Here is an 8,606-nt window from a genome sequence, read left to right as displayed (position 1 = left end):
CAGCGCTGTCACACTTTCAATGACAATTGCGCGGTCATGCAACGCTGTTCACACAAATAGAGCTTTCTTTTGGTGGTATTTATTCACGACTCAGTTTTTTATTTTTTGCGATATAAGCGGAAATTTGGAAATTTGCAGCCACTGTACCCATCAATTGCAGCCACTGTGCCCATTAAACGCTGCCACTGTACCATCAAACGCAGCCACTGTACCATCAAACGCAGCCACTGTACCCATAAATTGCCACCACTGTGCCCATTAAACACAGCCACTGTGCCCATCAAACGCAGCCACTGTACCATCAAACGCAGCCACTGTACCCATAAATTGCCACCACTGTGCCCATTAAACGCTGCCACTGTGCCCATCAAACGCAGCCACTGTACCATCAAACGCAGCCACTGTACCATCAAACGAAGCCACTGTACCCATAAATTGCCACCACTGTGCCCATTAAACACAGTCACTGTGCCCATCAAACGCTGCAACTGTACCCATAAATTGCTGCCACTGTGCCCCATCAAACGCAGCCACTGTACCCATTAATTGCAGCCACTGTGCCCATTAAACGCTGCCACTGTACCATCAAACGCAGCCACTGTACCATCAAACGCAGCCACTGCACCCATAAATTGCCACCACTGTGCCCATTAAACGCTGCCACTGTGCCCATCAAACGCAGCCACTGTACCATCAAACGCAGCCACTGTACCCATAAATTGCCACCACTGTGCCCATTAAACACAGCCACTGTGCCCATCAAACGCAGCCACTGTACCCATAATTTGCCGCCACTGTGCCCATCAAACGCAGCCACTGTGCCCATCAAACGCAGCCACTGTGCCCATCAAACGCAGCCACTGTAACCATCAATTGCCGCCAGTTTGCCCCATCAATTGCCACCAGTTTGCCCATTAAATCCTGCCAGTGTCCCCCCCGCCCCTGTCTCAGGTCAGCGCGTTGCTCCACGCTCCCTCCGATAGGCATCCAATCACAGCGCCTGTCGCTTCAGCCAATCAGGTGACAGGTAACCAGACCCAGTGCACCTGATTGGCTGAGAGGCGGGTCAGTGTTAGGGAAGTGATTTATTTGATTTCCTAACACAGCACTGTGTAAGCAGCGAACGCACAGCAGTGTGCCCGCTGTTTACCAATTTGGAAGCCTATAGAGCTGACGGCTCTAATCAGGCACTTCTAAAAACACCCCCGCCGCTGTAATTCACATGCCCGATGCCCGACAAGGGTGCCGGACACCTGAATAGGGGGCGGCAGCAGCGACAATAGATAGATTTATGCAATGCATGAATCTGTCTATTGAAGATTGACAGGTGCAATGGACGCACCGCCACTGCCCAGTTGTATTTCCCCTGGGTGGGGAAATCCCACCATGTTTTACATTATACATTCCTATACACTGTGTGCCCTATAAAAAAGAGGTGGGCATTAAGGGACAGAGTGGTGTGCAGGCAATTTGTTTTATTTTTTGTGTGCATTACTGGGCACTTTCACCCCCTGCCTTCCCAGGCCAATTTTCAGCTTTCAGCGCTGTCACACTTTCAATGACAATTGCGCGGTCATGCAACGCTGTTCACACAAATAGAGCTTTCTTTTGGTGGTATTTATTCACGACTCAGTTTTTTATTTTTTGCGATATAAGCGGAAATTTGGAAAAAAAAACAATATTTTCTTCTTTCTATTTTAAAAGAAATCCAATAAAATCTAATTTTGTCATAAATGTAAGCCAAAATGTATTCTGCTACATGTCTTTGGTAAAAAAATCATGTTAAGTGTATAATAATTGGTTTGTGTGATCACGGACATATGTAAGCAGATGATCATGCACAGATGTGATCACGGACATATGTGTGCAGATGATCATTGGGACATATGATTTTACTGTTACATATGTGGGGGACAGGTTTTTTTACTGTGTGGGGACATGTGTGTGGGGACAGTGTTTTGGGGACTTTGTGTGTTTACATTGTTTTGGGACATGTGTGGGGACAGTAGGCTGGTGATCAATGTGTAAAAAGCTGTAAAAAACAGCTCATTCTCACTGATCACTGGCCGGCTGCAGAGATCCGCTCTCCTCTCCGACAACTTCCGTGTGAGGAGAGGAGAGCCAATTGCCTAGAAAACGGCTCTCTATTTACATTACATGATGGCTGTGATTCCACACAGCTGTCATGTGATCAGGAGGGCCAATCACAGAGCCCTCTTGCCGATCGGAGATGCGCCGTGTCCAGGTGACACAAGCGCATCGGGATCGCGCCGCTGCGTGGGCACGCACGCGCACGATCCCCCTCCTTCTGAGGGACGTTCCTGAACGTCCACTCAGAAGGAGGAAGCGCCCACCCGGCCGTATATGTGCAGTGGCCGGGTGGGATGTGGTTAAAGAGCAACTGTCATTTCTGTCCTGCAGCGGCTCCTCCTCTGACCCGCTGTTGACTCACCAATAGTATTATTCACTTTAATGGGACGGCTGGTGATGTGGCAGTGACACAACAAGGTGAGGGACGTGGCGGCAGCAGGCGAGTGGATGCCCCCTAACAGGCGCTGCCATGATGGATCTGAAATGACAGGTGCTCTTTAAATGTAAGGAACCATTTTTGCTGGTAGTTAGAATCTTTGATATTTGCAAACAAAATGAAGGTTTCCTATTTAGAATAATAAGCTGTCAGGTTGGTAAAACAGCGATATCAGAACTGATTCAATCATACAGTTTGTAGTGTCTATAGATATGCAAAACAATGGGATAAGTAATATTCCTGAATTTTGCTCATGGTTACTGTGACATCAATGCAGTGCATGTTATTTCAACTTGCAGAGTTTGGATTCATTGAATGAGTTTACCAAAAATGAAAATATTGCAGAATATACAGCCTCTTTTTTTTTTTTCCTATTTCCTCTTGACCAGCCTCGTTTTGGATTTTAGGTGTTTACATGTTTAAAACAGGTTTTTCTGCTAGAAAATTACTTAGAACCCCCAAACATTATATATGGTTTTTCTTCTAACACCCTAGAGAATACAATGGCGGTCATTGCAATACTTTTTTTTGCACCGTATTTGCGCAGCGGTCTTATAAGCGCACTTTTTTTGGAAAAAATTCACTTTTTTGAATAAAAAAATAAAACAACAGTAAAGTTATCCCAATTTTTTTTTATATTGTGAAATATAATGTTATGCCAAGTAAATTGATACCCAACATGTCATGCTTGAAAATTGCGCCCACTCGTGGAATAGCGTAAAACTTTTACCCTCAAAAATCTCCATAGGCGACGTTTAAAAATTCTACAGGTTGCATATTTTGCGCTACAGAGGAGGTCTAGGGCTAGAATTATTGCTCTCGCTCTACCGGTCGCGGCGATACCTCACATGTGTGGTTTGACCACCGTTTTCATATGCGGGCGCTACTCGCGTATGCGTTTGCTTCTGCGCGCGAGCTCGTCGGGACAGGGGGGTTTTAAAAATTTTTTTTTTAATTTTTATTATTTATTTTACAATATTTTATTTATTTTTACACTGTTTAAAAAAAAAATAAAAATTGTGTCACTTTTATTTCTATTACAAGGAATGTAAACATCCCTTGTAATAGAAAAAAGCATGGCAGGACCTCTTAAATATGAGATCTGGGGTCAAAAAGACCTCAGATCTCATATTTACACTAAAATGCAATTAAAAAAAAAAAAAAAGTCATTTAGAAAAATGACATTTGAAAAAATATGCCTTTAAGAGGCGTGGACGGAAGTGACGTTTTGACGTCGCTTCCGCCCAGCAGTGTCATGGAGACGACTGAGCACCATCTTGGCCTCACTCGTCTCCAGACACACAACGGCACAGGACGCGATCGCCTCCGCCGCTACCGACGGCTCCGGTAAGGCGGAGGGCACCGGATCGCGGCGGGAGGGGGGGGGCCCCTCTCCCGCCACCGATAAAAGTGATCTCGCGCCGCAGGGACCACTTTTATCTGAAAGCCGGCCGCTGCACGAAAACGGGGATACCGGGGTTATGGCAGCTAGCTGCTGCCATAACAACGATATACCCCTTCAAACTTAGGACGTACATAGTCGTGCGGCGGTCGGGAAGTGGTTAAAGCGGGATTCCGCCCCTGAAAAAAAAATGCTGCTGACTTTAAATAAGTACTTACCTGTCCTGGGTGCCCGCGATGTCGGCTGCCCGAGGCCGACCCGTCCCTCGGCTCTTGGGTCCCGGCACCACCATCCTAGGTAAGGGAAACAGGCAATGGAGCCTTGCGGCTTCACTGCCAGTTTCCTACTGCGCATGCGCGAGCGGTGCGGCGCTTTGTGAATGGGACGCGCCCCATTCCCCAGAAGACAAGGCGGGGAGCAGAAGACTGAAGATCAACGTGGTGTAGGAAGAGGCAGATTAGAAAGACTGCCTAGCAACAGCCATTTCACGTAAGTAAAAAATTTTTTTTTTCTTTTCCTCCATTTTTTTAGGTATTTTTTGGTGCATTTTTTTTTTCAGGGTGGACCTCCACTTTAAATAGAAAACTATATTTTAGATTTTTACTCCAAAAGCATTTTATTAAAATAAATTTGATAAAAATCAAACAAATCTTTTTTTTTAAAAATCATTGATTTTTATCCACCCTGATAACCAGGGACTTACGGTAAGACTGTATAGGTGTAGTGAAGTGATGGAGGATAAACTGGGCCGGAGTGTGTTCCAGGGAGTAGGTGGAGATTAGTGACGTTATTTTGTGAATCTGTGACCAGAAAGGTTGTATTAGTGAACATGACCACAAAATATGTGTAGTGATCCAGGTTCCCTGGAGCTTCTCCAGCAAGTGTTGGGGGTGTCTGGGTGGTATTTATTAAGCATAACAGGTGTGTGATAACATCTAGTGAGGGTCTTATAGTTATTCTCCTGGATCGAGACATTTAGTGATGCCTTTGTGGGCAAAAGTGAAAATGCGCTCCCACTGATCCTCTGTTTGGTCCATTTGCAATCCCCTTTCCCAGGCTTGGCATACTTTCCCAGATATGTGGGAGGAGTACGCGTAAAGCATATTATGAATATTTGATAGTACATGCTGCTGGGGTGAGGATTGGGAGCACAGGGTTTTAAAAGGGGAGAGTGCCCAGGAAACCGTTGAATTACAGTTACTGTCAAGTAGAAAGTGGTGGATTTGGAAATATGTCCAGTTAGGGAATTAGTTATTAGATGTTTTTGCTGTTTGCTGACAGCGTGTTTTGATCTAGGAGAGATTTAGGAAACATGTATTTTTATTTTTTTTTTAGTGATTGAAATGGATAAGAAGGGTGAAGGTAAAAGAAAACAGAAAGGAGGAGCAGAAAAAGAACGTGAAAAAAAAAAAAACTCTTAGAAAAAGATGCAAACCAGTATCAAAAAGTCAGTAGCTTGTTTAAAATAGTGGCAACAAAGCATGACTTACCACCTGCATCTCCACCTAAAGGCAGTGGTGCTAGCTGTAGCACAGCAATACCTAGCACTGTACAAGTGGATATGGATACTGATGCAGGTGAAGATATTCACCGCAGTATTGGACCTCCTATTGAGCTAGAAACTGATGAAGAATTGGAAGAAGAAATTGTGGATGAATCATTAGCAGCAGAAGAGATTCCAGAAGTAGTGGGCATTAATGAAGGCATACCTGACACAGTTGATGATAAAATGTGGTTTATCAGACCAAAATCAGAAAATTTGGATTCATTCTTCCGGTTTCATCCATGTCAACCAGATTTCCATTCTTTTAATTTGTAAAAGTTATATGAGCGGAGGGATGGAAAGAAGCGTCGCTGGTTGACCTATTCACATGGACATGGTGTTTTTTTCTGCATGGTGTGTCTTGCTTTCAGTAGAAAGACAGACATCAGTGCTTTTATTGATGGTTGCTTTGATGAAAAACATATGTATCAGAGAATTGAAGAGCATGAAAAAAGCAACCTCCACAATAATAGCTCTGAATCCTTCTTGATGAGATCAAAGAATATGGACATATCTAGTCATTTCTTTGAGAAACAAACAGCCAGAAAGGAGGAAGTGAAGAGAAAACGTGCCATCCTAGAGAGAGTGATTGACACCATCAAGCTGATTGGAAAATAAGGTCTAAGCTATAGGACAACAGCTGAAGCAGCATATACTTTAGAAGAAAAAAATTTGGACCATGGAAACTTCCTTGAGATTTTGCTACTCCTAAGCAAGTTTGATCCCTTGCTGAAAAATCACCTTGATACGGTTATTAAAAAAAGTAAAAAGAAGCATCAAGGTGCAACGAGTAGCAAAGGACGTGGCGGCTTTGTTACACTAATTTCTAAAACGACAGTGAACAATATCATCTGTGTAATTTCAACACTTTTAAAAAAAGGTATTGCCCAAGAGATCAGAGATGCTGGCATGTTCTCAATTCAGCTAGATACAACGCAGGATATAAATGTCTCAGACCAATGTTCAATTATAATTAGATATGTCACGGATGTGGTCCATGAACGTCTAGTTGCTGTGGTAAATTGCACATCCACGACAGGGAAGGCTTTGTGTGAACTGGTTTGCGATGTATTGGAATCCATGGAAATTGACGTTACAAACTGTGTTGGGAACTCAACAGATGGAGCTTCTAATATGCAGGGGCAGTACAACGGATTCAGCACATGGCTGAGTAAAAAAGCGCCTGGCCAGATTCATGTTTGGTGTTATGCACATGTACTATATCTGGTGATGATGGATGTCACAAAGATATCTGTTCAGGCAATATCATTGTTCGGCCTTTTAAATTCATGTGCTGTGTTTATCCGTGAATCTTACCTCCGGATGAATGTATGACGGGATAAGTCTCAGGAAGAAAGATTCCGATCACTTTCTGTGATTGGACAAACAAGATGGTGGTCCACAGATGCAGCACTTACAAAGGTGTTTGGTTCATTTAATGATCCAAGTCGAGCTTTGTATGTAAATTTGATCCAGACCATGGCAGCGATATCATGTTCTGATCATTTTAATGCTGACATAAGATACAAGGCTGGAACTTTCTTAGACTCCCTCAAGAAATTCAAAATATGTATAACAGCACAGCTGTACTTATTTATTTTCAAGAATACCACTCAACTATCCTTGTACCTGCAAACACAAGGTATGGATATACTGCAGGCATACCGAATGGTGTCAGAAACCGTTGACAACCTACAAGCACATGATCATGATTCTCAAATGATTATAGATGCTGCAAAGAAGTTTGCAGTCTGGGCAAATGGCAAGTTGGAGACAACTGATTGCCAAGTTATGATTGAGGAAGACTTTCCACCAACTAAAAGAATACAACGAAAGAAAAGAATGGCTGGGGAGCTTGCAGTAGACGAACCAATCTTGTTGGCAAGTGATCAGTTCAGGGTGGAGGTATACAAAGTGACCTTAGACAAGATTATTAATAGTCTGCAGAGCCGATTTACAAAACATGGTCAGCTATTTGCAGATTTGGCATGTTTGGATCCCAGAAATTTTGAAGACATTTTGCTACACCTTCCCAACAATGCATTAGAACGACTGAGCAGTCTTGTAATTAAATTTGACTCCATGGCAACCAAAGAGAAACTGCAAAGTGAGCTACTTGATTTTTCATCAAAGTGGCAAAGATTGAAAATGTCTCTTGATGAAGAATATACTCATGCTAACAATGAAGGTCAAGATGAAGACGCCATCCATTCTCATCTTATCACTGAAACTGAGGAACAACCATACTCAACTGTTGGTGATCAAAATGGAAAGTGCAAGACTTGTAAGAACTGTATAGCATGCTGCTACAATGTGTTACTGCGTTACAACTTATACAGTCTGACATATAGTTCACTTTTTAATGCATACAAATTGACACTGACACTTTCCTCTTCTCAAGTAGCATGTGAAAGGTCATTTTCAAAACTGAAATATATCTTGAACAGACTTCGAAATTCCCTCTGCCAACCACATTTGGAGGCCTTTATGCTCATGTCCATGGAAAAAGAGGCCTTGATTGGACTAAGCAATGAAACCATCATTGATGTTCTGGCTTCAAAAAGCAGCTTGCTACAAGGGATGTTGCTTACATAACATTACAAGCATGTCTGAGGATTACAATGCTGGTTGATCTCTATTTTTCTAAATTTTGACTAGATTAGTTATTTGTTAACAATGTTTACAAACAGGTTTTTGCATATTTTATCCTCTAAAACTTTAGAAGATAGTTTGCACATTGCAACCTCCTAAAAGTTAATGAGCACTTTTTTTTTTATCTACTGTTAAAGTCGTTTACTTGTTTTTAAAGCACTTTTTTTGAGTAATGTTTGAACATTACTTTTTGAAAACTGTTGAGTTGCTTGCCATTACATTGGTACATCTGAAACGTTTTTTAATTCCTAAACTTGGACTGGAAAGCAAGTTAACAATATGTTTTCAAGGTATTCTGACTTGTCGAAATTCTAAAAGTTTTTACGCATTTTGTACTGCTACAGAATTAACAGCAACATATTTGTACTATTTTTTATCTCAAACGGTTTATTGTAACTGTTACAATATTTAATTACTGTTAAGTAAAACATTTTGCACTTTTTTTTTATGTGTAGCAATTAATTACTACTATTTTTGTGTCT

Source organism: Aquarana catesbeiana, linkage group LG03, assembly GCF_042186555.1.
Source record: "Aquarana catesbeiana isolate 2022-GZ linkage group LG03, ASM4218655v1, whole genome shotgun sequence".
NCBI classification, from domain to species: Eukaryota; Metazoa; Chordata; class Amphibia; order Anura; family Ranidae; genus Aquarana; species Aquarana catesbeiana.
This window is presented reverse-complemented; position numbering follows the sequence as displayed.